We start from the raw sequence: 15,811 nt of genomic DNA, 5'->3' as shown, positions 1-15,811 counted from the left end.
GGGGGGGAACAAAGTTCTATGACCAGAAAAGAAAATCTTCCCGAGGAGGACACCCCTCATGTTTCTATTCATTTCCCAGCTGCCAAACATCAGCTGCTTCCTGAATCCAGGGTTTCTTCCGAGAGAATGAAAACAGCAGAAAATTCAGGTGCATCCAGGGAAACTTTTTCTACAATGATTAAAGGTCAAACAATATGATAAAATGAATTATGCCACGAATTGTTGAAGAGAGGAGTTAGCACGTGCTGAGTCCAGACTCTGCATCAGAATGAATGCTCTATGTTTAGCATTCACTGATTCATCCAATCATAACACTTAAAGAGGATGTTAATGTCCCCATTTTACAGAGGTAGAAAACTAAGACACGAAGTGTAACCACTTATCTAAGCTCGCTTATATGCAATAAATGCCAGGACAGAAATGTAAACCAAACGTGCCTAGTTCCTAAGCCTTTCCCCCACCACATGGGAGCTAGTTTGTGCAGTGCTTTGCCTCTTGGAGAAGGTTAGCTTGTTAATGCTAAGTTTCCTTTCTCAAGGTAACTGAATACAGAGGCATGTAATTGTAACACTATCGAAACTGTCAGACACAAAGTACTGGATTCAGTGAGTACTAACATAAATTCAGAATAAAGAAGAAAAGAATATTCTTAGGTGCAAGTATGAGAAGCGATGCATGATCCCCCTTTCGGACGATCCAACCAGTGCTTCAAAAGGCACCGAAGGGATCGGGCAGCAGGCTGAACGGACTTCAAACTGGTCTTTCTTTTCAAATGCTTCCCTACCTTGCCCCAACTTCAACCCAGAGAGTTTCAAGGGGCAAAAGGAGCAGGAGGAGGAAGCATGGCTTCAGGCCAGCAGGTCAAAGACATGCCTTGTAGAGAGCAAGGACCACCGAAGTGAAAAATCAAAGAACTACCCCAATAGCTTTGTGTTCGGCCATGAGAGGCTTTTTGAAGTTCACTGGCTGAGATTAAACTCCCCAAACATCACATCCCATCCTCCCTGCACAAACACAGGCTATTTATTTACTTCTCTCCACCCTGCCATAGCTGACAAAACCAGAGGCGGGTAGGGGGAAGTGGCAGGAGGAGCTTCCAGGTGTCCTGCTCTGAGGGATGAGGAGAGCTCAGGTTTCACCTCAGCACCAACACTGCCCCCTGCCCCCACTGACTCATTCATATGGCACCCATCACTCACCCTGACAGGCACACCTTACACCTTTGGCTGCCTTCATGGGAGGTGTTTATCAACAAGGGCACCTGTCTGTGAAAGCCAGCCATTCACAGAGCGGCAGAAGAGACAATAGATTACACGTTCGGGGAGTTTCTGTGCCTGAACTTTCCCGACAGCTGTAGCTGCACTATATAGACTCCAGTGAGGTTTTGTGTTGCAGGAGAGAGAGAGAAACTGGTTCCTTGTCTTTGTATTGGAAACACATCTGCAAACCTGTCACATTCTACAGCAAGTGAACCAAAGGTAAACATTTAATAGTGCTTGGAACTCTACCCCTTCTCCATTAGGGAAGGTTAAAGCATGTTGGTTAAATGAAAAGTTTGGCTGAAACTAGATTCTTCTCCAAACACAAAAGGAACTTGTAATTTCAAGCATTTTCCTCCTTGGATTTAATCATGAATATTAAGTATTGATACCCAAGTGCCAGAGTAACAAACTAAAGACCACCCATCAACTTAATTCCAAAGGATTATTTCATGTAACTCAAGCTCCAGTTATCTGAGAGTGAGTGATGCTATTCACAACTGCCCATAACAAAAGCCAAAGGCTTTATGGCAATTTGACCTCTTCGTTTTTCACCAGTTTATTTTCAGATAGCTGGAAAAATATTTTCCACTTGTATTTGATGATCTGATTTCTAAACCATCCTGACTAGTTTCTCAATTAGCCAGGATCACCCCAAATGCCTCTTACATTGAAATATTAGCCCAAAAGGCCATTATTCAGTGATGAAATTTAAGCAAAACTTAATTCGAACCCAGTAACCCACAAGATCCTAATTCATTAAAGCAATTGACTCTCTCTCACATTTGTAGCATTTGCCACATCCTAATTATCATTCTTTTGATTTGTTTTTAAGTATTTTCATTCTGTTCAGGCCCAAACACTCTAGCCTTCTTCAACCAACACCAACATTCCATCTCCCTCCCTGGCCACATTTTAAATGGAAATGAAAGATTCTATCCTTTGTCAGTTCAAAGTCAAGAGTGTGCTCCTTTTTCCTCCTGAAAAACAAGAAACCACAGATGTTTCAAAGATCTGTGATTTAAATCATTTCTGCAATTGAGACATGATGACAAAAACAAAAAAACACATTCTTAATGCATGTTTGCCTGGAAAAACAAACTGCATTACGGGGAGGAATGTAGAGCAAGAGGCCATCACAGAAATCCAGAGGCACAATCCAGTTAAAGTCCTTGACCTGCATCAAATGTTGACAATCCTGACGTCTCTGTTAGAACAAGAGAACTTTCTGGGACACATTTGCAACGTCCCTTAAAAGTCCTGCCACCTAGTGGAAGAAGTAAATAAACTAGTCCTCAGGTAACCTGCTGGGTGGGAGACATTGAGAAAAAAATCACTCCTCTATCAACAAGACTTCCCTTGACAAATCCTACTGGGCCAGCTTTAGACCTGATTTTTATAAAATGCCGAGATTCATAGAAATGAGTCGTTTTACTCTTCCCTGTTCAAATGCATCACATTTGAGATAGGAAAGTCTTCGGTGCAAGCCCTCGGGACTGTAGGTGGAATCCACAAATAGCTTATGGCAATCGTTCTGTTAATCTGCTTTGGTTGACAGTTTTCAAAACCGGATTCCACAGAGTTCGGAAATAAACCAAAACCACTCCAGCTTTCCCTGGTGGTGGGCACTCAGCTAGGCACTTAATCCTCCAAAGGCTCTGCAGGAGAACTCTTTATGGAAGGGATTTCTGTAGTTGGCTAAGGGAAAACATCCTGCCTGAACAGGAAGGTAGGTCATTAGTGGCTGGACCTCACAGACAGCCACTAAGTTTCTGAGAAAACTTCCTGATGAGTCATGCTGAAAAGGAAGGCTCCAGAAAGGCTTTGAGCAAAGCACTATTCTTGAGTAAGATGCACAGTGCAGGCTTGGCGCCTGTGTTATCAACAGATGTGTTATGACAGCGGTTTCTCAGTGGCTGGGCAGCATGAGGTTGCCTCCCAGGCTAAGTGGCCCAGGAAACATGCCTCTGTGATGGACAGCGTCAAAAATAGAGGGGGGCTACCACACACTGCAACGAACGCTGTTCTGTGATGCCAGGCCAGTGAACACTTGCCGTGTGCCGGAGCCTATTTTAGGTTCTTCTTTGTCTGTGCTTAAATGCAAATGTTACTAGGCAAATGCCTACTAGTCCTTTCTAAAAGCCTGAGGCTATTCACAGGGAAAAAAAAAAACAACATTTGCTTCTGGTAAGAAAATTATGATTCCAGACTCCATTAGTTATATCTTCAGTTTCATCTCTTATCTCTGGGATAAATGATCTGCTGGCAAATATGTGTAGATAAATGTTCTATCAGTGAGCACTTGTGAGGTTTAAATTTACATGTATTAGGCACTTTGAAAGGAGCTATGAAAAAAAGATCTACCACTCCATATTCAAGAAATATGTGCCTGTATTCAAACTTTTCATGATTTGGTCATTGTTTTAAACAAACACCATTGTTTACAGACCCATATTTGCTTTCACAAAGAATTTCTTTCATAATTTAAGACTAAAGTGTTTTTCATAATTTAATTATTAGTGTTGCTACATTCAGGAAGAGTTTTTCCATCACTCTTACAGAAAAGAAATTTTTTTTTTTGGTTTTAGAAACAAGAAAACCTTTAAAACTGGCTCAAAATAAAACAACTACAGTATTTCCAGAGAATGTGAAATAAAATATATATATTTTTACCACAAAGTAATTATTGTTTTATCATTTTATCCATCATTTCTAATGATTTTCCCTGCCACTCATATGGTTACATAGCTATCTTTCTCAAATAAATGAGAAACGAATAGATGAACTTGAGACCTACCCTAAAAGAAATATTAGACTCCTTCAGGGTACAACTAAAGGACACTAGACAGTAACTCAAATCTATGTGAAGAAAAATGAGCACCAGTAAAGGTAACTACATAGGTAAAAATAAAAGAATAAATAAAATTCAACCCATTTTTTCCTTCTTTCTGATTCAAAAGACAACTGCATCTAAAAACAGAGCACCAAAAACACATGAAGCAACAACTGACAGAAACAGACAATTCCACCACAATAGTTGGGATCTTTAATACTTCACTTTTGACAGCAGAACAACTAGACAAAAGATCAGCAATTAAATTCAAGACTTAAATAACATTATAAGCCAACTATACTTAACAGGATCTATGAAACACTGTACCCAACAACAGTAGAATGCACATTCTTCTCAAACGTACATGAGACACTCTGCAGGTTAGATCATATCTCAGGACATGAAACAAGTATCAATGCACTTACAATTATTGGAATCATACAAAGTATGTTTTTTAACCACAATAGAATGAACTTAGAAACCAGTAACAAAAATAAATTTTTAAAAATCACAAATATGTGAAAATTAAACAACACATTCTTTAAAAAACAATGTTTCAAAGAAGAAATCATAGGACAATTAGAAAATCCTTTGAGATGAATGAATCTAAAATACAACATACCAAAATTTATGGATGCAGCTAAAGCAGTGTTTAGTGGGAAATTTATAGCTATGAATGTCTATAAATTTTAGACAGAAGAAAAAAAGAAAGACCTCAAATTAATAGCCCTTCCACCTTATGAGAAGCAAATTAAACCCAAAGGAAGTTTTCTTTTTTGATGAAATTAATAGGTTATTTCTAAAATTCATGTGGAAGTTCAAGGGACTCCAAATAGCCAAAAAAAAAAAAAATCTTGGAAAAGAACAAAGTTAGAGGACCCACACTTCCTAATTTCAAATTTACAAAAACTGACAGCAATCAAGACTATGTAGTACTAGCATAAGGACAGACATACAGATCAATGGTATCAAATTGAGAGTCCAGAAATAAACCCTAGAATCAATGAATTTAGACTAGGGTGCCAAGACCATTCAAGGGTAAAAAGAATAGTCTTTTCAACAAATGGTATCCAGTGTTCTTAAAGAACTCATATAACTAAGCAATAAAAAGACTAATAACCCCATTTAAAATTGGACAAAGGATTTGAATGGATATTTCTCCAAAGAAAATATGTAAGTGGTGATAAGTATGTACAAAGATGCTCAATATCATTAGTTACTAGAGAAATGCAAATAAGAACTACAGTAAGATACCACTTTACACCCACTAGGATGGCTGTAATAAAAAAGACCGACAATAACAAGAGTTGGTGAGGACTGGGAGTATGAAAACCCTCATATACTGCTGGCGGGTGTGTAAAATGATAGAGCCTCTGGGAAAACAGTTTGGCAGTTTGTCAAAAAATTAAACATAGTAAACATATGACCCAGCAATTCTACTCTTAGATATATACCCAAGAGATCTGATATATGTTCACCCAAAAACATGTACACACATGTTCAAATTTTCAGATACCCTGGATTGGCCTCCAGGAGTCAAAGGGACCCTGGGACATCTTTTGTCTGACTTCTGCTCCCTCCCTCCTTCCTGCCCACTTGCCCTCCACTCACAGGTACAGCTTCTGACCTCTGAGGAATGGATTTGGTGGGTGAAGACTCCACCCACCTCACCCTTCCAACGCAGCAACCCATGCCAGTTCCATGCCCTCCCCCAGAGCTCTCCACGGACGGAGCCCCTGTCACCTACAACAGTAGCCCATTTTTCACCCTAAGTTTTCTGTGTCACTTCACTATGCCCCAGTCATGATATCCTCGAGTCACGTCTCAAACACCCTACATGCACTCCAGCTCCAGCTGTGGATCTGATTCTATGGGAACTCAAATTAAGACAACGTGTGTATCATGGTGGATGAATTCACATCATTGTTGGCCCACTTTTAATGAAGAAAATTTATAGGGGCTCTTTGGTATGATCTCTTGGTTCTCTTTAAACTCTCAGTATTTGTCTAATACTCCACTTAAACTTGGAGAAAATATTTATTTATCCAGCAAAATACATCAAGGTGCATGTGGATGTATTTATTGTTGCTAAGGCTGCCATAACAAAGTACCACAGAATGGGTGGCTTAAACAACATAAATTATCTTGCAGTTCTGGAGGCTGGGTTCCAAGATCAAGGTGTCGATAGGGTTGGTTTCTTCTGAGGCTTCTCTCCTTGGCTTGTAGATGGCTGCCTTCTCCCTGCATCTTTATATGGTCTTCCTTTTGTGTTTCTGTGTCCTAATCTTGTCTTCTTATAAGATACCAGTCATATTGTATTAGGGCCCACGTTAACAGGCTCGTTTTAACTTAATTACTCCTTTAAAGGCCCTGTTTCCAAATACAATCACACTCTGCAGCACTAGGGGCTAGGACTTCAATTATGAATTTGAGCCTAGGGGAGATTCAACCCATAACAGTCGTATCTGCATACTATGTTACTGTTGTCTTTAGAGGCAAAATGTCTTATGAATAAAAGATTAGTATAATATGCAATACAAAGTACAGTAAGTCCTCAATGGTGTTGATAGGCTCTGTGACTTTAAGAGAAATGGCATACCATGAAACCAATGTCACAACACAGGCTAATTGATATAAACAAAAGTTAAGTTCCTAGGTATCTCAACAACCTTTTCACAAAATGACATTGAGTGAAACGATGTTATTCGAGCACCTGTCCTTTCTTTAAACCTCAAGGCCCAGCATTATAGAACAGACCAAGGTTCCTCTCCCAAAAGAACTAAAGGAAAGAGATATTGGAACGAAGGATGAAAATATTCTAACAGGAAGAAATCTGTGGGCTTCGACCAGGTTCCTGACAAATAGTCTCGCCTCAGCCCCAATTGTGAAAGCTATTCTGTCCTAGTTTTGAGTCTCCACAAGGACCACCAGCCAGCAGCTCTGGTGGTCTTCACCTCATCTCCCCTGGAGACTGGATATGACAGACTCACTTTGTATCTTAAAGCTGCATTACACAGCCATCCCTCCGTGTCTTCAATGTGGACACCGATGGCCAGTGACTAACGCTAGACTCCCTTCATCCTGTAGATGGATAGAGAGACTTATGATTGGCTCTGCACAATTGCAGAGTGTGATGATAGCATGATTTACGACCAGTGGTGCCGATGTGGCTTTTATTCAGTGTTATGTTATAAACATACTGAGAAATACACTTAGGCCACATCACAAGCTAATGTCATCTGAGCAGTTTGATGATATTGTGATCCAAGACTCAAGAAAATATTTCATTATGGAGATGGGTGGAATGTGAAGGCATGAATACTATGATCAAAGGGATAATAAAATGTTCTTATTTCTGCCTAACAAATGACCTGTCAGTTACAGAAACTGTCTCCATTCAACTCTGTACCTTTTTGTATTTTGCCAAAGCAAGTGCTATCTTTCCTTACCACGGGAATTCCTGGCTCTTCTGGGCTTCCTTCCTGCACACATATTTTATGGCTAAGAGAGCATGCTGAAATACAGGTAGAGATTTCTTGGTCAGGAAGCCAAGCCAAATTTGTCTGCTTCCTGGTGCATGTCTCCAGGCCACAGGGCTCTTTTTTTTTTTTTTTTTTTTTTTTTTTTTTTTTTTTTTAACAGAACTTTGTCTAGGCTCCCGAGCTTTCCAGATCTGTGGCAATCTGGGTCCTGTTTTCTCTTCCCCAGATGCACTTTCAGTTGTGGCCTTTTTTCAATCAACTTCCAGATGTTGTTGCTTATTCGTTTTATTTCCAGCACATTTTATCCTTTCCTGAACTTCTGCATAATGGCCTTCAATGCCACCTTCCCTCCCCTCCTCCACCACGTGCAGATGAATTCCAGATACCTGCAGCAATGACTCCACCTTCGGTTGGCTCCTCCCCACCCACCCCGGCTGTGTGGGCCCCCGCCCTGAAAGTGAAAGGGATGACCGATCTGCAGGAGAAGCGCCTTCTGCGCGGGCTCCCAGCTGATAGCCAGATGCTGCTGAGGTCCAGGCCCACTATTGTGTAAAAATCTCTGTAGAGAGGAAGAATATTCACTGAGGCCCTGAAGTACAAACCGCAGTTTGTTTTAGAAACTTTTTTTAAAAAAATAATCTCTTTGTGCAAATATCAAACCAGGAAGCCAGAAATGTTTTTTTAATTATCACTGAACAATATAAAAATTGTAAAGAGCTCTTCCCTTCTGTAATACTTCATGCATTTGGCACTATTTGGAAAAGATCACTCATATAATTTTTTAGACAACTGAAAATGCCTCAAATTGTTGCAAATCTTAACCATATTTAGGTAAATCTTCCTAGAACTCCTAATATTTTAGAATGTGCTGCTCATAATCTAATGTTTTCCTAATGATTCAGGTCAGAGTTATGAATATCAGCATGCCCTAAGGTTTATGAGGTATTAGTCTACTTTCCCTTACACCAGGGTTTCTCAGCTTGGTGCTGTTGGCATTGGCGCCAGATAGCCCTTTGCTGCGGGAGTATGGCCTGTGCGTTGCAGAATGTTTAGCAGCATCCCTGGCCTCTGCCCACTAGGTACCAGTAGCACCAACCCCTCAGCTGTGACAACCAGTGATGTCTTAAGTACAAGAATGTGCACCATCATCACATATTCTCAACACTGATCTGGAGGCCCTAGTCAGTGCAATAGAAAAGAAAAGGGGAAAAAAAGTTAAAAAGATTGGAAAGAAGAAAAACAACATTCTTCATTTGCAGAAGACATGGCCATCTATTGGGTCAGCCAAAAAGTCCATTTAGTTTTTTTTGGTAAAATAAAAGACACATTTTTTATTTTCATCAGTAATTTTATTGATTTGGCTATTTTGAGTATGTCGGCTCTCTTCCGCTATTGGCTTCTGGTGGGTAGAGGCCAGGGGTGCTGCTAAACATCTTCCAATGCATAAGACAGCCCCACAGCAAAGATTTATTTGGCCAAAATGTCAACAGTACCAAGAAACTTCGCAAATCACTTTTGACACATTCCATCAGTCACAGCACCATCTCCATCTACTGCACAAACCTTTCTCTTTGCATTTCAGTTGCGTTTTTACCTTTCTTGAAGTAATAAAGCATAAGATGCCGAAAACATTGTGTATCTTCTTCCATATTCAATATTAAAATGGCTGCACAAAAATTCACCAGTTTTGATAAGTTTTTTTAAATGCATGCTGATATGACAGCTGTCACAATATAGTCTAGCAAAATTGTTTCAAATGAAGTTAAAAACAACTAAGCACTACTAGAGCCATCACATGGAAAAAACAAAATGAACTTTTGTGGCCAACCCAATATATGGAAGATCCAAAATAATCTTCAAACTATTAGAATTAGTTAATGAATGTAGAATGTCACTAAAATAAAATTAATGTACAAAAATTAATTGTATCTCTATAACCTTAACAAAAAACAACTGGAAAATGAACTTTCAAAAAATACTTCATACAATTTTATACAAAAAATCAAATAACCAGAAAAGAATCTAACAAATGATGTGTATGACAGCTACATAAAATATTAAAGAGAAATTAAAGAAGACCTAAATTAAAGACACAATATGTTAGTAGATTAGAAGAACGTGAGATTATTAAGATTTCAATTCTCTCCAAATTTATCTATGGGTTCATAAACTACAAAACCAAATCCTGGCAGGGATATTTTAAAATTGACAAATAAATCTAAAATTTATATGGAAATTTAAAGCACTTGGAAAAACAGTCTTGAAATAGAGTTAATTTGGAGGAATAATACTATCAGATTTCAAGACCTATATAATAAGGCCACAGTAGTTAAGATCATATGATATTGGACCAATGGAACAGGAATAAGAATTATATTTAAACCTACCAAAATATAATCAAGTGATTTACAAAAAAATACCACTGAAATTTTGTAGGGAAAAGATAATAACTTTAGTAAATAATACTGGAGCAATTAGATATCTATATGGAAAAAAGTGAAACTTTATACCTACTTCATACTGTAAGCAAAAGTTAATTTGAGTTTATCATAGACATAAATATAAAAGGTAAAAACTTAAAAAAACTTTTGAAAAAATATGAAAGAATGTCTTCACGACTTGGGAGCAAACAAAGATTTCTTAGGCAAGATGCAAAAGGCACTGACCATAAAAGAAACAAATTGTTAAATTGGATTTAGTTAACCTTAATAATTTATGTTCATTGAAAGATGCCATTAAGAGGTAAAAAGACCAGTCAGGCAGGGAGAGAAGATATCTACAATACAAAAAACCAGCAAAGGACTTATGTACAAAATATATCTTTTAAAAACCATTTAAAATTAAGCAAAAGTAATGACCAGAGGTGTTCTAAAACAAGGTATACAAATGGACAATGAATATATGAAAAGAATAAAATAATTTTTCAAGGCAGTTAGTAGACAATAAAAATATCATGGAAGGGTTATGAGGCTATGAGAATTACCCTTCCACTGTAGATTACTAGAAAACTGCACCAAATATATGAGACAGCTCCTTTCGGATATCAGACAACAGGCAGCTTTGGCTCTGATCCCTGAGAAAAGGGAAGCAAATAAGATGAGTCCCATGAGCCCCAGGTGGCAGTCTCTATACAGCCCCAGGAAGGGGCTATACATGGCCTAGTATCCTCACAGAGTTAAGAAGACAGAGATGAGAGGTCAGAGAGGTCAAGATGAGTAGAATTGATGGAGCAGAATGCCAGGGATGACAAAACTCTAGAGAGTTCTGAAGATCTGCAAAGGAGTCCTGTGGACTATTTGGCACTGTACCCATCTCCACAACCACGGAATAAAACACTTTGAGCCTGAGTGTAGGCAAGCAGTAGGCCGAAGCATTCTGAAGAATGGGGCTAGGAATACCTGTAGTTCCACAGGAGGAGAGGAGAAACTCCATAATACACAGAGCATTTAGTAGAGACCTCAGAAAGGTCAGACTTCATATTGGCGATAAACTAGTACTCAAGTAAAGATTGCTCTAAACTCACCCTAGCAAGAATCAAAAGGATCAAACTGATCCGTATAACTTAACAACAAAGTACATTCTCTTTAAAGGAATACAACAAAATCAGGAGCTTGACAATGTCAAATTCAGTGTGTGGAATCCAATAAGAAAATAATGAGACATGCCAAGATAAAAACAGGACAAGAAATGATGAGTATGATAAAATATCAGACATTGACTAGGCAAAAACCAAGCTGGTGATTGCAAGGTCACTGTCCTTTAGAGGATTGCAGAGGTCTGTCAGGCAGGTGACCTAACAAGCGCTGATCAGGTGATTCCTCCTTGACTGGTTTATGATTCTGTTTCTGAGAAAGTTGAAACTGTAATTAAGTTAGGTCTCAATTTAGTGACATGGGGCTTAACATAAGTGACTCCATTTTGGGCCTGTTGCCTTTTTTTTTTAAGCATCCATAACAGATAGGAATATTACAATAAGAGTATAAACACAATGCAAAGAAAGTCCATCCTTTCACTCTGACATTAGTATAACATCACAAATAATCTGATATTTGAGCTTTACTACAAAAGATGAGTAAAATTTCAAACAACTGAGGTTAAGTAAAAACCCAGAATTATTAAAATCATTTTTTGAAATGGCAAAGATTTCTGTGGCTGCAGAGAGTGCAGACTGGAGTGATTCTCTTCAGGAGACCAGATACCTGTGAACAACAGGAATCTGACAGGGGTCTCAGAGTTAAAGATTTTAACTGCAGTCGTAACTGATAGGCTTGAGTGATTGCATGTGCAAAACTGTTATTCCAGGAACTGGAATGTATGACCACATGACTCTAGGAGTTCCACAAGCAATTCAACCTTGTGCCCCACAGGGTCTGGAAGCCTTGGAAATGGAATCTGAGCCATTGCGTTCCAGGGAGTGAACATCCATGCCACAGATAAAGAATTGTTGATCAACAGACAAAGAAGTACTAGGAAAATTGCTGTGGGACTGTAACTCTTATCCAATTAACCTTTTTTCCAAATCCCTTACCTACACTTTTCTTCTCCCTGTAAAAAGGTCTGCTTGGGATGAGATGTTAAGATGTTAAGACATTTTTTGACAGTACATAACCCTCTATCTTCTCAGATCACCAACATCTGAATAAAGCACCCATAAAGATTCAATCCTTGTCTCTACTTGTTGGTTCTGGTAGTGACAGGCAGCATGAACACAGACTTCTCTGGTTTCAAATCCACATTAGTTTTTATTATCTTTCTATTTTTTTCCTTGGCTCAGAAAGGAGGATGAGAAGAGCATATGAAGTACTATAGGTCAGTATCCACGCAACAGGAACAAGACATGTACGTTGGCATGGGAGTTAGGTATTGGAGGTCTAGAATGGACAATTTATTCCAAACTAAAGAGCAGACCGAAAGAAGATGCAGGGGAAGCAGAGGAACCAGTAAAACTGGAAAGAAGATTAGAGAAAATCACATAAGGCCCCATTTAACCCTAATTTCTGTGGTTTTTCTGATGAAGATGTGGTGTTAATGGTTTCAGAGTTAATCAGCAAGCCATGTGTCTTTAATCTCTTATAAACCAGATGAAAACAGACATCTCACTTAAGCGGTATTTAAGTGACACAAAGGCTAAAAGGGAAAGAAAGGATATGCATAGTAATGACTCTATCATTGCTTTAAAGCTGCACAGTATTTTCAGAGCCCCTGACAACCACCAAATCAGGAATTCAAACCACACCCAGGGAAGGCTGGGCTTCCTTTTTTTAGGAAGGGGAAGAAAAGAAAAAAAAAACTGAAGATCTCTGAGGTCAGTTACCCAGGCAGTGAAAATGAAAAGCCTTGACTCCCCCCTAACCATCGGCATATTTGCCATGAGGACCCACACCCATGTGGGACGTTGCCAAAACCCCAAGAAAATACCATAACTAAGATCCATGTCTTTCTCTGGGTACTTTTCCGCAAGCTTCTATGTCTCTTCCCTGACATTTCACAAAACAGAGAAAAAGGAAACAAAAAACATGCCTGAGAAAAGGCCAAGTGTGAAGAAGAATTTGATTTTGGCATCCTCTTTTAGAAGGTTCTACTTACTTCTTCAACCCATGAAAGGCTTGTTGTTGAACCAACACCATAGAAAGAATGCACCTTCAGCTTCTATACAAGACTACCTCATAAGCGAGAGCATTGATTAGCTGGATAAATAACAATAACAGCTAATAATTACTAAACTCCTACTATGTCTCAGGCATGATACTAAGAATTTTACACATCAAACTTATAAGACCCTGCCTGGCTGGTGTGGCTCAGTGGACTTGAGCTCCAGCCTGTGAATCAAAAGGTCACTGGTTCGATTCCTGGTCAGGGCAAGTGCCTGGGTTGCAGGCCAGGACCCCAGCTGGGGGTGCGTGAGAGGCAACTAATTGCATGTCAATGGCTCTTTCTCTCCTTTCTTCTCTCTCTAAAAATAAAATCTTTTTTTTTTAAAAAGCAAGCTTATAAGATCCTGACAATGATTTTATGAAGGAGGTACTTTCATTACCCCCATTTTATAGATGAGAAAGCTGAGGCACAAATTATATAATTTCCCAAAGGTCAACACAATAAGAAAGTGGTAAAGTCAAGATTCAGTCCCAGTACTCTCATTCCAGGGCCCATATGCTTAAGCACTATGTACACTGCCTCCTAAAGAAGAATTTAGAAATAACATCACTTTACATTAAACTTTTCCAGAGAATAGAAGAAGAACACTTTCCAACTCATTTTATAAGACCAGAATAAACCTGACAAGACTATAACAAAAAAGGAAAATTACAGGCCAATCTCTCTTGGGAAGATAGAAGTAAAACATAGTATACAACATATTAGCAAATTGATTCCAGAGAATTCTTACAAATAAATAAAATGCAATCTGATAGAAAAATGGGGTTTCACAAAAGATATTTAAATGGTAAATAAACTTATTTTTAAAGTATAAATTCCATAAGGACAAGGCTTTATATGTCTTTAAGGTCTCCTATGGAACTTAGTGCCATGCTAGGCAAAAACCCAAATTCAGCAATTAGAAAATACATTGGATGACTAACCACCTCAGTGAAGAATACTGATCAGTGACTATTATTCCAAGTGATGGAGTGGTATCACTGTAAAGATACCACTTTAAAAAGATGGTATTTCTCTTTATTTGGAGAGGGAATTCTATAAATTTTCTTTAAAATAGCTTTTTTTTTTACCTAGTTTTAACAGGTAAGATGATTCTTATTTTTTAAGCACTTTGCTCTGGCGTGTATCTTCACGGCTATATCTTTGTTCAGTAAATGATTGTTAAAATTTTAACCTAGATGCATCTTGAGGAGCAGACAAAAGTCAACTGCTTTTAAAATCAGGCCATTAACAATCAAGAGTAGCAAGAACTCATAGTTCAGAGGGTCAATTATTTGTTTTCTTTCCAAGAAGACAATCAAAAGAAATAGGACATTGTGCACATGTAAAAATGCTAAGTATTTTCTAAGAACACGATTATGACTCTTTAAACATTTTTACTCCACCACGCCCTCAGTGGCCCTGGGATCTGTCTCTCGCCTCAGCAGGGCTTGGCAGAGCAGGCCCGGGGACACCCCTTCTTTCCAACTGCACTCCAACCTCTTTTCTCGTCACCGCCTCCGGAACCGCCTCCGCCATCCTCAGCCTCCGCGACCAGCCAACACTGTTTTTCTTTTTCTTTTTCTTACCTTAATTCTTCATTGCTGAGCAACCATGAGCTCCCAGATTCGTCAGAATTATTCTACTGAGGTGGAGGCTGCCGTCAACCACCTGGCCACCCCGCATCTGTGGGCCGCCTACACCGACCTCTACCTGGGCTTCTACTTCGACCACGACAACGTGGCTCTGCAGGGCACGGGCCAGTTCTTCCACAAATTGGCTGAGGAGGAGTGGGAGAGTACCACGCATCTTTTCAATATGCAAAACCAGCATGGTGGCAGCCTTCCAGGACGTGGGGAAGCCTTCCCACGATGAGCGGGGTCAAACTCCACCCATGGAAGCCGCCCTGGCCTTGGAGGAGAACCTGAACCGGGCCCTTTTGAGTCTGCAGGCCCTGGGTTCTGCCCGCACAGACCCTCATCTCTGTGGCTTCCTGGAGAACCATTTCCTGGGTGAGGAGGTGAAGCTCATCAAGAAGATGGGCAACCAGCTGACCCACCTCTGCAGACTGGCGGCCCCCAGGCTGGGCTGAGCGAGCATCTCTGGAAGGCTTGCCCTCAAGCATGACTAGGAGTCTTTGGAGTTGAGCGCTTTGAGGGGCCCCTCTGCATTTCCCTGGTATCTGGCTTTTGCCTGAGCCTCTCCCTGCTACCACTAGACACCCGTTTAACCACCCTGGTGCCCTCTCCCATGCATTTGGACCAAATCGAAACAATAAAGCTTTTTACAGCAAAATAAGTAAATAAATATCTTACACCAGGTCACTGTCAACTTTTTGAGAAGAGAGGCAGAGGTGTGGAGAGTCAATTATAAGATCAGACTTACAGCACTTTTGTTTGGAGGCAAGAAGACTTCAAGACCAGAGTTCCAAGAATAACTAGGTATATACTCCTCACTGGCTGCTGGATCCCAGGAGGGCAGGAAGAAAAGATATAACTGGGGCAGTTAAAATTAAAGGGAATGTTTTAAAATCTCTTAGTTCCTTTTTTAAAGGTAGGCTTTGAAAAACTTCATTTTGTGAGGTATTCATGGGGACCTGGAAA

The 15,811-nt window shown here is 39.6% G+C and overlaps 1 pseudogene; it reads left to right on the top strand.

Annotated features, from left to right (window-relative positions):
- Positions 1–14,822: 14,822 nt before the first annotated feature.
- Positions 14,823–15,300, top strand: LOC129088540 (ferritin light chain-like; annotated as a pseudogene).
- Positions 15,301–15,811: the final 511 nt, after the last annotated feature.

This window comes from Pteronotus mesoamericanus, unplaced genomic scaffold (genome assembly GCF_021234165.1).
Source record: "Pteronotus mesoamericanus isolate MK-2021 breed Mesoamerican mustached bat unplaced genomic scaffold, CSHL_Meso_final contig_163, whole genome shotgun sequence".
NCBI lineage: Eukaryota > Metazoa > Chordata > Mammalia > Chiroptera > Mormoopidae > Pteronotus > Pteronotus mesoamericanus.
The sequence above is the reverse complement of the archived record's forward strand: the minus strand, read 5'-3'. Positions and strand labels throughout refer to the sequence as shown.